This window comes from Natrix helvetica, assembly GCF_964273705.1.
Source record: "Natrix helvetica genome assembly, chromosome: 4".
Lineage (NCBI taxonomy): Eukaryota > Metazoa > Chordata > Lepidosauria > Squamata > Natricidae > Natrix > Natrix helvetica.
The window spans coordinates 5041526-5058603 of record NC_138550.1 but is presented as its reverse complement, the minus strand read 5'-3'; the positions used below and the strand labels follow the sequence as shown (position 1 = coordinate 5058603).

The 17078-nt window shown below is 45.5% G+C and overlaps 1 protein-coding gene across 1 annotated transcript in view; it reads left to right on the top strand.

Moving 5' to 3' along the window:
• TENM4 (teneurin transmembrane protein 4) overlaps positions 1-17078 on the top strand; it is a 490922-nt gene that overhangs the window by 407741 nt on the left and 66103 nt on the right. The window lies entirely within an intron of this gene.

The following is a 17078-nucleotide window of genomic DNA, read 5'->3' as shown; positions in this document are numbered from 1 at the left end:
AGGATATGGTGGACAGAGCATGCTTAACGGAATCGGTTGGACATTAATGAAGCATGTTGCATCTTTTTTTTTTCTTTTTTACATTCTTGGGTCGTTCACGTCTGCATCTCACACATTTCCATGCCGTGAATTATCCCCTCGGCTTTGCAAGCCCCCCACCAATGTCCTTTCATTTGGCCAGACGAGCCCACCACAGCAATGGAGAAACGCAAGGCAAGGCTGTAAGAAGTCGTCGGATGACCAACGCAGTAGAATAGCAATAGCACTTAGACTTATATACCGCTTTACAGTGCTTTTACGGCCCTCTCTAAGCAGTTTACAGAGTCAGCCTCTTGCCCACAACAATCTGGGTCCTCATTTTACCCACTTCAGAAGGACGGAAGGCTGAGTCAACCTTGAGCAGGTCAGGATCAAACTCCTGACAGTGGGCAGAGTCAGCCTCCAATACTCTATTCTAATCACTGTGCCACCAGGTCTCCCTTCTTCCTTCCTTCCTTCCTTCCTTCCTTCCTTCCTTCCTTCCTTCCTTCCTTCCCTCCTTCCTTCCTTCCTTCCTTCCTTCCTTCCTTCCTTCCTTCCCAATAGCACTTAGACTTATATACCACTTCCCAGTGCTTTTACAGTCCTCTCTAAGGGGTTTACAGAGTCAGCCTTTTGCCCCCAACCATCTGGGTCCTCATTTTACCCACCTTGGAAGGACGGAAGGCTGAGTCAACCTTGAGACCGTCAGGATCGAACTTCCTAGCTGTGGGCAGAGTTAGCCTGCAGTACTGCATTATAACCACTGCAACACCACTCCCTCCCTCCCTCCCTCCCTTCCTTCCTTCCCTCCCTCCCTCCCACCTTCCTTCCCTCCCTCCCTCCCTCCCTCCTTCCCTTCTTCCTTCCTTCCTTCCTTCCTTCCCAATAGTACTTAGACTTATATACCACTTCACAGTGCTTTCCAGCCCTCTCAAAGCGGTTTACAGAGTCAGCCTCTTGCCCCAACAATCTGGGTCCTCATTTGACCCACCTCGGAAGGATGGAAGACTGAGTCAACCTTGAGTCGGTCAGGCAGTGGGCAGAATTAGTCTGCAATACTGCATTCTAACCACTGCACCATCACAGCTCGCTCCTTCCTTCCCTCCCTCCCTCCCTCCCTCCCTCCTTCCTTCCTTCCCTCCCTCCCTCCCTCCCTCCTTCCTTCCTTCCCTCCCTCCCTCCTTCCTTCCCTCCCTCCCACCCTCCCTCCTTCCCTTCTTCCTTCCTTCCTTCCTTCCTTCCCAATAGCACTTAATACCGCTTCACAGTGCTTTCCAGCCCTCTCTGAGCGGTTTACAGAGTCAGCCTCTTGCCCCAACAATCTGGGTCCTCATTTGACCCACCTCGGAAGGATGGGAGGTTGAGTCAACCTTGAGCCAGTCAGGATCGAACTCCTGACAGTGGGCAGAGTCAGCATGCAATACTGCATTGTAAGCACTGTGCCACCACAGCTCGCTCCTTCCTTCCTTCCTTCCTTCCTCCCTCCCTCCCTCCCTCCCTCCCTCCCTCCCTCCCTCCCTCCTTTCCTTCTTTCCTTCCTCCCTTCCTCCCTCCCTCCCTTCCTTCCTTCCTTCCTTCCTTCCTTCCTTCCTTCACAATTTCAGACTTATATACTGCTTCACGGTGCTTTCCAGCCCTCTCTGAGCGGTTTACAGAGTCAGCCTCTTGCCCCAACAATCTTGGTCCTCATTTTACCCATCTCAGAAGGATGGAAGGCTGAGTCAATCTTGAGCCGGTCAGGATCGAACTCCTGACAGTGGGCAGAGTCAGCATGCAATACTACATTGTAAGCACTGTGCCACCACAGCTCGCTCCTTCCTTCCTTCCTTCCTTCCTTCCTTCCTTCTTTCCTTCCTTCCTTCCTTCCTTCCTTCCTTCCTTCCTTCCTTCCTTCCCAATATCAGACTTATATACTGCTTCACGGTGCTTTCCAGCCCTCTCAAAGCGGATGGCAGAGTCAGCCTCTTGCCCCCAACAATCTGGGTCTTCGTTTTACCCACCTCGGAAGGACGGAAGGACAATTCAAACTTCAGCTGGTCAGGATCGAACTGCCAAAGTAGTGGCAGCCAGCAGTCAGCAGAAGTAGCCTGCAGTAGTGCAGTCTAGCCACTGTGCCACCACGGCTCTAAGCAGTACAGTCAGTCCTCAACTTACGACTAATTCATTTAGAGACCGTTCGAACGGCACTGGAAAGAGTGACCGGTTTTCATGCTGTTTGTGGTTGTAAGCCGAGGATTACTGGTAATGACTGCTCATTTGGGTGGCAGGATAGCAGTGTTCCGATATCTCAGGGGCTGCCCCAAAGAAGAGGGAGTCAAGCTATTCTCCAAACTGCTGAATGCAGAAGAAGCAATGGGTGGAAACTAATCAAGGAGAGAAGCAACTTAGAACTAAGGAGAAATTTCCTGAAAGTGAGGACAATTAATCAGTGGAACAGAAATTGCCTCCAGAAGTTGTGAATGCCCCAACACTGGAAGTCTTTAAGAAAATGTTGGATAGCCATTTGTCTGAAATGGTACAAGGTCTCCCGCTTGAGCAGGGGGTTGGACTAGAAGATCTCCAAGGTCCCTTCCAACTCTGTTATTCTGTTAAAGCCCATGAAGGCAGGATGATAAGCAACAGATGGAAACCAGCCAACCTAGAACTAAGAAGAAATTTCATGACAGGAGAACTATTAATCAGTGGAACAGAAGTTGCCTCCAGAAGCTGTGAATGCCCCAACACTGGAAGTCTTTAAGAAGATGTTGGATAGCCATTTGTCTGAAACGGTATAGGGTTTCCTGCCTAAGCAGGGGGTTGGACTAGAAGGCCTCCAAGGTCTCTTCCAACTCTGTTATTCTATTCTATTCTATTCCTACTCTACTCTAAAGTTACAATGCCACTGAAAAAAGAGACCTATGACCGTTTTTCATACTTAATGACCATTGCAGCATCTCCGTGGTCACACGATCAAAATTTGGACACGTATTCATGAAGGTCGCAGTGTCTGTCCCAGAATCATGGGATCACCTTTTGTGATCTTCAGACGAGCAGAACCGATGGAGAAAGATTCACTACAGGTAGTCCTCGACTTACAACAGTTTGTTTTATGACCATTCAAAGTTGTGACGGAACTGAAAAAAAGAGGTTTATATCCTTTCCCCCCCCCCCCCCCCATTTATATCATCCTCATGATCCTCTAATCAAAATGCAGATGTCCGGCAACTGGTTCACATTTATGACGGTCGCAATGCCCTGGAGTCACATGAGCCCCTGTTGCGACCTTCTGAGCAGCCAAATCGATGGGGAAGTCGGATTCATTTAACAACCGTGTTACTAACTTAACACACTGCGGTGGCAAGAAAGGTGGTAAAATGGGGCCAAACTCATTTAACAAAGATCTCGCTTAGCAACAAACATTGGGATTGGCGTCATAAGTCAAGGACCAGCTGTAATGTTTTCCAGTCTCGGAACGTTAGCCAAAATAGATCCGTGTTCAGAGAAGAGAAGATTCCAGTTTCCTTAATTTTGAGATCTAGTGGTTATCCTGAGATATTTTGCTTTTGAGTCTTCCGTAGGAGACAAGAGGCTATTTGAAATTAAGACATTCCTTTGGAATATTATCATCTAGAATCTTTCCCTACTCCGTTAAAAAAAAAAAGGAACCGTACTTAAGACATTTTTTTTCTTTATATAAAACCTTTGGAAAGGCTGTTCCATGTTTTGACCAAAGAGAGATTCAACGCATAAATAAGGAGACATTTTCTGACAGTGAGAAAAATCAACCCATGGCCTTCAGAAGTTGTGGGAGCTTCATCACTGGAGGCTTTCAAGAAGAGACTGGACTGCCATCTGTCACAAATGGTGTAGGGTCTCCTGCTTGGGCAGGGGGTTGGACTAGATGACCTACAAGGTCCCTTCCAACTCTGTTATTCTATATTCAATGGAACAGAAGTTGCCTTCAGAAGTTGTGGGAGCTTCATCACTGGAGGCTTTCAAGAAGAGACTGGACTGCCATTTGTCCAAAATGGTGTAGGGTCTCCTGCTTGGGCAGGGGGTTGGACTAGATGACCTACAAGGTCCCTTCCAACTCTGTTATTCTATATTCAATGGAACAGAAGTTGCCTTCAGAAGTTGTGGGAGCTTCATCACCGGAGGCTTTCAAGAAGAGACTGGACTGCCATTTGTCCAAAATAATGTAGTGTCTCCTACTTGGGCGAGGGGTTGGACTAGATGACCTAACAGGTGCCTTCCGACTCTGATAATCTGTATCCCTCTGAATCCTCACCTTCTGAGTTGGGTAACACAGTTGTGGATCTGTACCAAATACACCTTGTCTGTAGTCATCGGCCAATATCTTGTGTTGAATTCTGGTGTACTCACCTGTGCTATGCAGTAAATCCTTTTTATTAGTTAGCTCTGCTGATGTTACCCATCCCGAGCCCATTATAAACCCAAGCTCTATAAATGGGCCCCTCCAGCTGCATTTTTAATTTTATGCTTTATAGACCAAATAGCCGTCAGCTAGGGAGTAAAATGCACTTCTTTTAAAATCTATTGGGATTGCAATTCGGTGGTAAGGTTGGTGTAACTTGCTGATAGAGGTCAGTGAAAGGCCTAAGAGCTGCACTCACACAACGTTAACCTTGGTTAGATTTGACTTGAATTCACTTGGGTCATATCATAACCTGTTGCATTCAGTTACTTTATCATTTCACCAGCGGTGCGAACCCTGAACCTAGGTTAGTATCAAAAGGTCAGGTCCACACATAAAGGTCCAATTAAATTGAATTGTTGCTAAGCAGGCCATGCAGAGGGAGCTTCTCAGCTAATGGGCTGCCACAAAGAAGAGGGAGTCAAGCTATTCTCCAAAGCACCTGAAGGCAGGACAAGGAGCAATGGTTAGAAATTAAACAAGGAGAGAAGCAACCTGGAACTAAGGAGGAATTTCCTGACAATGAGAGCAATTAATCAGTGGAACAACGTTGCCTCCAGGAGTTGTGAATGCTCCAACACTGGAAGAGATTGGGCAACGATTTGTCTGAAATGCTTAGGGTTTCCTGCCTGAGCAGGGGGTTGGACTAGAAGACCTCCAAGGTCCTTTCCAACTCTGTTATTCTATTCTATTCTTTTCCAAAGAGAATATAGTAATTAAAACCAGAACGAGAACAAGAGAAAAATCCCCACGTTTTGAAGGAGCAAATGAAAGTACTGTACCAATGCTGGCACATATGGAAGGACATTGGTGTGGAATTCATGGTGTGTGTGACCTTTTCCTCGTGTTGTTGTGGTTTTCTTGCATGGTTTTGTGTTATATTCCTCTGTACGTTGTTATCTCTCTACCCCCTTGGTTGCTCAACGGTAACTTGTCCTGTTGTAGAACTTATTACCCACAATTGATGTTTGTGATAAAATATGGCAAAAGGTTTGCCTGTATTAGACAAGAAAGATTGCAATGGGAGCTGGTTTGGTCTCTAGCAGTTAAGGCTGGAAACCAGGATACCGTGAGTTCTAGTCCTGCCTTAGCCATGAAAGGCAGCTGGGTGACTTTGGGCCAATCACCAGGAGACCGTGAGTTCTAGTCCTGCCTTAGCCATGAAAGGCAGCTGGGTGACTTTGGGCCAATCACCAGGAGACAGTGAGTTCTAGTCCTGCCTTAGCCATGAAAAGCAGCTGGGTGGCTTTGGGCCAATCACCAGGAAACAGTGAGTTCTAGTCCTGCCTTAGGCACAAAAGCTGAATGGGTGACTTTGGGCCAATCACCCAGAGGTGGTGAATTCTAGTTCTGCCTTAAGCATGAAAGCTGATTGGATGACTTTGGGCTAATCCCTAAGAGACTGTGAGTTCTAGTCTCACTTTAGGCAAGAAAGCTCAATGGATGATTTTGAGCCTCCCTCTCCTTTCTCCCTCCCTCCCTCCTTATTTATTTCTCTCTCTCCCCCCTTCTCCTTCCTCCCTTCCTTCTTTCCTCCCTCTCTCTCTCCCCCTCCCTCTTCCTCTCTCTCTCTTTCTCTCAGTCCTACACACCTCACAGAGTTGTCGAAATCCAAGGTGTCAGAATTGTTAAGTTTGAAAAGCACCGATTTAAACCATTACCAATACCGTATAAAAATAAAGGAGGCCATAAACCAAGGATTACTTTAACAGACCCAAAGAAAGAAAAAAAATACCTATGTGATGGGCAGGCTGTTCTTCAAAGAAATACTAATGTGCTCCCATTAACTCTTCCCTTCTACTTTTCTACCTAGCAGTAGAGAGCACATATTGTTAGCTCATCAGGATAGCAAAAATCATTTTAGCTCTCTCTCCATCACTGTCAAAGAGTTCTTAAGTGGCAACACAAAAACCCACAATTTTGGGGTAGCTTTAAAAAAAAAGAAGTAATGGACCTCAGTTTTATTTTGTCTTATCTTCAAAAGGATAATATTGATTGGACAGACCAAGAAGAGAATATTCGTAGCTCAGGGTTCAATTGTGAAGTCCCTGGTGCTCTTGGGGTTTGGTTGTTCTTTTGCAGACTATTTAGAACTGATGATGTTACGTAGTTGGGTAGTGAAATGTCTACAAGAAAACAACTACGCTCAGAATGCACCAAGGGCCCCACAATAATCCTCCTCCTCCTTTTCACAAACCCCTCTCTCTTCTAGCACTGATGATATTACCTCGTTGGGTAAAGAGACGTCTGCAAAGAACCAAGCTCATAGAGCACCAAAGGCCCCACAGACCGAGAATTAATTCATGCAAAGCACAACTTATAAATCGTAATTTCTAACCCTAAGCAAAGTTGTTAAGTTAGTAACAACGGTTGTTAAGTGAATCTGGCTTCCCCATTGACTTGGCTAGTCAGAAGGTCGCAAAAGCGGATCATATGACCCCCGGGACACTGCAACCGTCATAAATATGAATCAATTGCCAATTGACTGAATTTTGATGACGTGACCATGGGGATGCGACAACGGTCACTAAGCGTGAAAAACATGTCATTTTTATCAGTGCCGTTTTAACTTTAAACAGTCACTAAATGAACGGTTGCAAGTCAAGAACCACCGGTACTAAATTTTCTTTTTGATGGGCTTCTCAAGGAAATATAATTGTATCTATAAGTCATCTAGGGGGATGCGGTGGCTCAGGGGCTAAGACAATCAGTTCTTCTACAGTGGTTGCAGCATCCATAAAGTCATGTGATCACTATTTGGCTATTTTAATGATTGGCTTGAAATTATCACGCTGTAATATCCTGCAGTCATATATGTAACCTTCACTACTAGCTTCTAACAAGCAAAGGCAAAGGGGAAGCAAGCATGACATTGCAAATAGCAACCACAGGCTGTCACACTTACTGACAGCATGGGAGTCACTTAAATATAGCAGTTTTCCACCATAGTGTTTAGCAATGGAAATTCCAGTCCTAATCACCCTAATTAAATGAGAACTACTAATAAATAATTAGTAAAAAAAAAATTACCGTATTTTTAGAGTATAAGACACACCAAAGTATAAGACGCACCAAGGTTTTGAAAAGGCTTTTTTTTTTTAAAAGTAGGTAGGTAGATAGAGGGATAGAGAGGGAAAGAAAGAGAAATACAGTAGGGAGGGAGGGAGGGAGAGAGAGTAGCTAGGTAAGTAGGTTCGAATCCCCAGCGCCGCGTAACGGAGTGAGCTCCCGTTCCTTGTCCCAGCTTCTGCCAACCTAGCAGTTCGAAAGCAGGTGAAAAAATGCAAGTAGAAAAATAGGGACCACCTTTGGTGGGAAGGGAACAGCGTTCCGTGCGCCTTTGGCGTTGAGTCATGCCGGCCACATGACCACGGAGACGTCTTCGGACAGCGCTGGCTCTTCGGCTTTGAAACTGAGATGAGCACCGCCCCCTAGAGTTGGGAACGACTAGCACATACATGCGAGGGGAACCTTTCCCTTTATTAATCATCCAACAGAGTCTAAGCGAAGTCTTCTAAATGGCCATGGATTTGACCCTTCTCCCATCTCACACTGAATTTGAGCCATTTTTCTCCTTTCCTCTCTCTTTTTGGCTTGCAGATATGAATATATTGTGCTTTTTTACTTCTCCCTCAGACATACTGGAGTCTAGACTCTGAATGGGGAGGAGGGGGAATCCGCCCGAAATTCTTTCAAAGGTCGTGTCTACCCCCCCCCCCCATCCCCGAGTTGGGTGGTCTTTCTGAGCCAGTGCAGAAAGGAGGGGGAGGGGGAAAGCCCTGGAAAACACAAAAAAGATTGAAAAGAGTGTGGGAAGGGTGCCCGAGTGAGGAAAAACAGGCCCCTCTGATCCTTCCTCCGTAACTTGATAAATAAGAGCAAAGTGCCAGCAGGAAGAAGAGAGCCTTAACTCTCAACCTCTCCCCCCCCCCCCCAAAAAAGAAGTTATTTCCCTCCCCTCTTTTCTAAAGTTGCCAGTGGCAGGAAGGAAAAAAGGACAATTCAGTCACACTGCTGGGAGTGAAAACGTCTGGCTAGACACACACAGAGACCCCCTCTTCTCCCCCCCCCTTTATCTTCCTCTCACTCTCTCTGTTTCTTTTTCTCTGTGTTTCTCTTTCACTCTCTCTTTCTCCGTCTCCTCTCTCCCCCTCTCCCTCCCTCTCTCTCTTTATCTGTCTTCCTCTCTGTTTCTCTTTCTTTCATTCTCTGTTTTTCTCTGTGTGTTTCTCTTTCACTCTCTTTCTCCCTCTCCTCTCTCCCCCTCTCCCTCCCCCTCTCTGTTTCTCTTTCTCTCACTCTCTGTTTCTTTTTCTTTCACTCTCTGTTTTTCTCTCTGTGTTTCTCTTTCACTCTCTCTTTCTCTCTCTCCTCTCTCCCCCTCTCCCTCCCTCTCTCTGTCTTCCTCTGTTTTTCTTTCTCTTACTCTCTCTGTTTCTCTTTCTTTCACTCTCTGTTTTTCTCTCTCTGTTTCTCTTTCACTCTCTCTTTCTCCGTCTCCTCTCTCCCCCTCCCTCCCGCTCTCTTTTTATCTGTCTTCCTTTCTGTTTCTCTTTCTCCCACTCTCTGTTTTTTTCTCTCTGTGTTTCTCTTTCACTCTCACTCCCCCTTCCTCCCTCTCTCTCTTTACCTATCTTCCTCTCTATATCTCTTTACCTATCTTCCTCTCTATCTCTCTGTTTCTTTCTCTGTGTGTCTCTTTGTTGGTGTTTCTCTTTCACTCTCTCTTTCTCTGTCTCCTCTCTATCTATCTATCTATCTATCTATCTATCTATCTATCTATCATCTATCTATCTATCTATCTATCTATCTGTGCGTTTCTCTTTCTGTGTGTATGTTTCTTTCTCTCTTTTTTTCTCTTCCTCTCTCTCTCCCTGCGTCTATTTCTTTCGTTCCTCCTTCCTTCCTTCCTTTTTTCTCTCTCTGTCTCTTTCTCTGTTTCTTTCCTCCCACTTTCTGTCTCTCTCTCTCTCTTTCTTCATCTCTTTCTCCCACTCTGTCTCTCTTTCTCTTTCTCCCTCCCTCATTCTGTCTCTTTCTCTTTCCTCCCACTCTCTGTCTCCCTCTCTTTCTCCCACTCTCTCTCTTTCTCTCTCTCTCTCTCTTTCTCTTTTTCTCTCTCTGACCTAAAATCTTTGCAAAGTTTCTTTTCACTTGCTGAACCTATCCTCAGTGGGCTTGGCCTTTCTCTTTGTAACAGAAAGTTAATTAATTGCCTCAGAAAATGCTCCTTCCAGAGAAAGTAGAAAGAAGATGAGACTATCCCAGTTATGAGGGCCACATAAGGCCTCTCTCGGCTATAAATGAATCCTGTGGTCAATATTAGTCGTTTATTTTGGAGCGGATAAGCAATTTTCTATCCCAGGGATCAAGCTCATGCCAATTGTCACAGGCTGTTCTTGTCTCCCTTGACGCTACGACATGGCAACCGTCATAAATAGGAACCGGTTGCCAAGCATCTGAATTTTGATCAGCTGATCATGGGGAAGGCTACAAAAGTTGTAAGCGTGAAAAATGGCTGTAATGTCCCTTTTTGCAGTGCGGTTGTAACTTTGAACGGTCAATTAAATGAACTGTTGTAAGTCAAGGACACTCTTGTTGGGTCCCTACCACCAATAGGTGTCTGGCAAGAGAAGCAAAAACAGGAAAAAGATTATCTGTGGAGATTCTCCATCATCCAGGTCATGGTTGTCCCAAAAGGTGCTTTTTTTCAGGAGGCAACTGAACTTTCTTGCTTTTTTTCTTTCGAAGACGTTTCGCCTCTCATCCAAGAAGCTTCTTAAGCTCTGTCCGGATGGTGAGGAATGGAAGGATTTATAGTCCTTGCAGACAGCTGGTCATTTGCATCCTTTTAGGGAGCCGTTGAGGCCACTTGGAGGTTTATCTCTGTCCTCAGGGTCACCTGAGCGGTGCAAATGAGAGTGGACGGCTGAAAGGACTGTGTGGTGGAGCTGTGCTTCCTGCAGGATGTCTCCTCAACACAGACAAACCTCCAAGTGGCCTCGACGACTCTCTAAAAAAAGGATGCAAACGACCAGCTGCCTGCAAGGAATATCCATCCTTCCGTTCCCCTGCCATCCAGTCAGAGCTGAAGAAACTTCCTGGACCAGAAGCAAAGCATCTTCAAAGAAAAGCCAAGAAAGTCCAGTAGCCTCTTGGGAAACAAAAAAAGCACCTTTGGGCAACAGATTGAGTGCCGCTACAGTGTGAGGTTGCGAGGTTGGCTATCCAGTCCTTGCAAATGACCTGCTTTTGCGGGCACCCTGGTTTTTCCACGCTGCATCGGTCCAAATTCCTCTTCCTCCCCTTTGAACGAATGCCTGCTTTCTCCCCCCCCCTTTGATCCTCCCTCCCTACAATATCCACTCTGCCTCCTGTTGTGGTTCCTGCCGTTGCCGTTGTTGTTTTCTCCTTCCTCCCAACTTGCTCCTCTCCCGCTGCCCCGGGCCGCCGCTTAAGCCTCACTGTCTCGTAGTGAACTGTACTGCACTTTTTTTAAAAAAATTCAATCCTACTTTACATGTTCTGTCTTTTATTTTTTTTAATTTTTTTTCCCAAGCTCACTATCTGGATAAGGTAGTGAAAGGTATGGTGGCTTTATTTTTCCTCTGGTGTCCTTTGTGTGTTTCCATCCAGCTCTCCTCCTCCCCACCCTGCCCTGCACAAATCTCAACTTAGATGCCTCTCTCCATCTCCACAACCTCACCATTGTCACCTAAAGTCTAGCATGACATGATTTCTCCCCTTCCCCCCCTCTCCCATGGATTTAAGCCCAGGGAGGTCATTTTGAACTCCATCCTTTTGTAACCGTAACTGTCTTTCACGAATGTCCTATCTGTCTTGCTTCTGTCTCCTCCATCCATCCCTCATTCCAACTTAGACAGGCGATGTGGGTTGGGAAAAGGGGAGGGGGTTGTCTCTGCAAGGATGCTTTAAATTCTTTTCTTTTCATGGGGCATCTCAGGAGAAGATAAGGTGAGTAGGATGATACGAAGTCTTCCTTGTTTGCAAAAGCCCGGGGAATAATCTTAACCGCGGAAGCTCTACTTTTTAGGTTGGAAGTATTTCAGGTTGAAAGTTGGCTAGTAAATCTTGGAAGATAACTTTTGTACATAAGCCTTTACACACACACACACACCCTCGGTTTATAATTCAGAACAAAAACTTGAACGGATGACCTCTAGCTTGCTTAGTAGCTTACTCCAGCTAAAATGCCTTTCTGTATCTAACATAGCGGATAACCCAGCCTTGCCCGGGGATTTATAAACGTCGAAACGTTTGTCTGACAAGGAGCCACTAAGAGGGACCTTTCTTCCCTACTCCCATGCCCATCATCCCTGCCCTCTCCCTTCCCCCTCCCATGTGCTCCTCTTTCCCGCCCTGTCTACGATCCTGGCACTTTGCCCCCAATCCATCCGGCGCTTCCTCATTGGTCCACTGGAGGGCGAATTGCATGGCTGGCTTTCCAAAGGAGGCTGGGAAGGAACCGACATCACAAATAATTGCCGGTCTAGGACGCTGCACTCGCTCTCCTTATTGGCCCAGGCTCTCCCCTCCCCCTCCCATGAACCACAAACAATTGCCGGTCTAGGACGCCACACTCGCTCTCCTTAATGGCACAAGTGTTCCAGAGTTATGCTGGAATACACACACACACTCACACACACACACACACACACACAGACAGACACCAGGGGTGTCTACCCCCCTCCCCCAGTTTTTGCTTCCAGAGGGTAAGTCATCTGTATACCAAGTTTGGTTGAAATTGCTCGAGGCGCTCCAGAGTTATGCTGGAACATACATACATACATACAGCCTTTTTTATACAGGATATAAATAAAATATAATAAATAAGATAGAGCAGCAAAGATGGTTAGGGGATTTGTCTCTCTCTCTTGGGTGATGGGCTAAAGCAACGCTTTTGCCACACTTGTTAGAAGCTGCCATAATGGAAAAAAAACATATTAAAAGTTTCGCAGTAATAACTGTGAGAGGGATCTTGGAGTCCTAGTGGACAACCATTTAAATAGGAGCCAGCCGTGTGCAGCAGCTGCCAAAAAAGCCAACACAGTTCTAGGCTGCATCAACAGAGGGATAGAATCAAGATCACGTGAAGTGTTAATACCACTTTACAAGGCCTTGGTAAGGCCACACTTGGAATACTGCATTCAGTTTTGGTCGCCACGATGTAGAAAAGATGTGGAGACTCTAGAAAGAGTGCAGAGAAGAGCAACAAAGAGGATTAGGGGACTGGAGACTAAAACATATGAAGAACGGTTGCAGGAACTGGGTATGTCTAGTTTAATGAAAAGAAGGACTAGGGGAGACAGGATAGCAGTCTTCCAATATCTCAGGGGCTGCCACAAAGAAGAGGGAGTCAAACTATTCTCCAAGGTACCTAAGTTTAGAACAAGAAGCAATGGGTGGAAACTAATCAAGGAGAGAAGCAACCTGGAACTGAGGAGAAACTTCCCGACAGTCAGAACATTTAATCAGTGGAACAGAAGTTGCCTCCAGAAATTGCAAATGCTTCAACACTGAAAGTTTTTAAGAGGATATTAATATATATCTAATATATATCGATATGCAAGGGGCTGCCAGAAATACGAGGGGATCAGCTTTTTCTCCAAAGAAAAAGGCAGGACAAGAAGCAACGGATTTGAAACTCATCAAGGAGAGAAGCAACTTAGAATTAACGAGAAATTTCCTGACAGTGAGAACAATTAACCAGTGGAACGCCTTGACTCCAGATGTTCTCGGTGCTCCATCATTGGAGGCTTTGAAGAGGATATTGGACAGCCATGGTGGGATTCTGTTGAGTTGAAGTCCGCAAGTCTTCGAGTTGCCAAGATTGGACAAGCCCCCTGTTCTGCAGACTTAAATCACTTGGATCTAGGAATTCCACCCAGCTCAATAAATTGGACTGGACAATATCTCTGGATTCTCCCAAGGAAGGAAAAATGGATGGTTTCCAACTCACCCATCGTTGTGCCTATAATGAGAAGAAAAACAGAGGAACAGCGCCCTCATGAGGTCCTTCGTTGTACATCTTCCCTTGAGATTCAATCCAGACACCATTGCCGACCTGCGATAAATATATTACTCTTTTAAGAATTTATCTTCTGCCAAACACCAATTCTCACTCCCAATTCAGGAAGAAAACAATGACAATAACAGGACGTGGCTCCAACTTTCTCGTTTGTTTCAGAAATATAGGTCAGGGGTGGGATTCAAACATTTTAGCTAGGGGATCCCTGCCCGGTTGCTGGGTGGGCGTGGCCATTGTGGGCGTGGCCTAGTCAGGCTCACAGCTGATCCACGCAATCATCGGAAGCTCTTTTTTTCACTTTTTAAAGCATTTTTCCCCCTGCCTATTCGCCCGAACCGGCAGCGGAAAAAAATGCTTTGAAAAGTGGGGGGGGAGGGGGAGAAGCTGGCCACGCCCAATCGGTCACGTGAAAACCACCAAGCCACGTCCAGAGAACCGGTGGGGGGGGGAAATTTAGACTTCACCACTTGTTGTGGTGAAGGGTTGTTGTTGTGAAGAAAATAGGGGGAACGTATGTATGTTTGGCACCATGAGTTAGTTATAAAAATAATAAAGGCAGGAAATAAACACAAACCAATTATGTTAACCTTGTTTCAAAAAAAGCAAGGTTCTACATTTAAGCAAGGAAAACCAAATGCACAGGTACTGCATAGGTGTGGTACCTGGCTCAATAGTAACTCTGAAAGGGATCTTGGAGTCCTAGTGGACAACCATTTAAATAGGAGCCAGCCGTGGGCAGCAGCTGCCAAAAAAGCTAACACAGTTCTAGGCTGCATCAACAGAGGGAGAGAATCAAGATCACGTGAAGGGTTAATACCATTTTATAAGGCTTTGGTAAGGCAACACTTGGAATACGGCATCCAGTTCTGGTCACCACAATGTAGAAAAGATGTTGAGGCTCTAGAAAGAGTGCAGAGAAGAGCAACAAAGAGGATTAGGGGACTGGAGGCTAAAACATGAAGAACGGTTGCAGGAACTGGGTATGTCTAGCTTAAGAGAAAGAAGGACTAAGGGAGACATGATAGCAGTCTTCCAATATCTCGGGCTGCCACAAAGAAGAGGGAGTCACACTATTCTCCAAGGCACCTGAATGCAGGACAAGAAGCAATGGGTGGAAACTAATCAAGGAGAGAAGCAACTTAGAACTGAGGAGAAATTTCCTGACAGTGAAAACAATTAATCAGTGGAACAACTTGCCTCCAGAAGTTGTGAATGCTCCAACACTGGAAGTCTTTAAGAAGAGATTGGATAACCATTTGTCTGAAATGGTACAGGGTTTCCTGCCTAAGCAGAGGGTTGGACTAGAAGACCTCCAAGGTCCCTTCCAACTCTGTTATTCTATTCTACTCTAAAACTTCCAAATTTGCAGATCTTAAATGCAGGATGAACCATCCTGATCCAAGCACTGCTTTATGAGCACTTTCTGATCTCACACACAAAGACACACAATAATCCCCCCCCCTCAAAAAAACTACCCCATTTGTGAAACTGGTAGACAAACCAACATAGATTCCTTTTCACAGTTGTCCGCGAGGGAAGTCATATTCCAGATAAACCCATCATGTTCAGGGGAGATGGACATTCTAGTCCCTTTAAACTCATGGGTGTTTCCTGCTTTTTTAAAACCACACATTTTCACAGATAAGTACTTTTAAAAAAAGGAGGTAGCCATTAAAAGTTGGCATTTTTTCTTTTCCCGGATTTCCCCCGGATGTTATAGTGGCTAGTACTTTGGGTTGAGGCTAACTCTGAATTTTAATTCCTTTAAATTAATTCTAATTTAATTTACCAAAGTACAGCTTGGTAATGGGGAAAGAAAAAAGATTAAAAAAAGAAACCGAGAACAATTTCTTCTGCTCTTTTAAGACATGCAGCTAATTGCAGGCGTCGTATGGAACAGCCCCAGGCATTAATGCCATTTTAGTTTGTCTGATGGCAGGACAATAAATTTTACTGGGTTGGACCCAGACCTCCTTTTGGAAGCACAGTGGTGGGGCTAAGGGTTATTGTGGAGGGCAGGGAGATTGTGCTGAGCCCTCTAATCGGTTTACAGAATCAACACATTTCCCCCAACAATCTGGGTCCTCATTTTATCCACCTCGGAAGGACGGAAGGCTGAGTCAACCTTGAGCCAGTCGGGATCGAACTGCTGGCAGTGAGCAGTGAGCTAGCCTGCAATACTGCATTCTAACCACTGCACCACTGCAGCTCTGTCATAAGGCAAGGACTGTTGGTTCATCTCTCCTGAACTATTTCCTTGGGGTTCAAAGACACACCCACACCCACACACACCGTGTTTTCCCGAAAATAAGACAGGGTCTTATTTTATCCCCCCCCCGCGAAATAAGCGCTTGGTCTTATTTTCGGGGAGATCTTATTATTTTTGAGGTTCAGGAGGCAGCGAGCATGGTCACCCCATGGCTGCTGCTGTGTGGCAATATTTTCAGGGAGGGCTTATTTTCGGGGAGAGTGTGTGTACACACACACAGAGAGAGAGAGAGAGAGTTTAAATTTTGGAGGATTACCAGGAGCCGGAAAAAGAGTAGCCTGTGTTAACTTTGGATCCGGTTAATGCGAATGCAGCGCCAGTAAACATTTTCAATTCACCCTAAGCTACGGGGGGGGGGGGGGATCAGCAATGTGGTGTAACTTCCAACTTCCATAAATCTCCTTCAGTTTGGTGGACAGAATTCCTGTTGGAAGCGGCTGACAGCTCCGTGTTGTTTAGGCTGCCTTAATTAGGAACACGTTTGCTCAGCTCCCCAAATCAGCTATTCTGATCGGAGTCAAGAATAATTGGTTGCATTCTGCTTTAATCTGAACCAGCCCAAAAATTCAGACTCTTTCAAGATCCTGTGTTCACTGGAGATTTAAAAGAGCTTTAAAAGGCATTTTGTCTCTCGTGGGAAACGTGGGAAACCAGGAAATGGTTCAAGCAATCTATTGGGAGCCAAATCCAGGCTTACAAACAACCACGCCAAACGACAATGCAGGAAGTCCTTGACGTTTCACTAAATGAAATTACAACGGCACTAGGATCAATAAAAAATCAACCCGGTGAAGACAGGATCTTTAAAGAATGTGCATTTTTGGGGCTGGTTGACTTGGGAGTAAGGCTTGGAGATGATTGGCCTCTCCCAGAAAACATAAAAGAAGAACCAATGGGATGTGAGCTTTTGCAGGAAGCAATTAGTTGGTCTGGTCGGTTCAAGCTTTGAAAAGCTCTGTTTGACTCTGTGCTAAGTTTGGCCTTGCTCTGCATTTGGCAATTAGGTCTCTGGCAGCATTCCCAGGGCGATAAGGTGGGTGTTTAACAACATTCCCTTGAAAGACCGTGGCAACTCGAGCAGACATCTGTCGGAATCTTCACAGACTGTTTGCTAAACCTTGCGGACTGTGAATGAACATAATTTACAGCCATATAAATAAAAGAAGGTTTCTGGGACTAAGATTGTGATTTATGCTTTCTCCGCAAGCCTAGATCAGAACATATCTGTATTACCGCATACCAAGCCATTCGGTTTCATACCCACGGGGGGAAAAATATTGATCTGATGTGGTAAAGTTTCCCTAGGTACAAAGTGGCCCCCAACA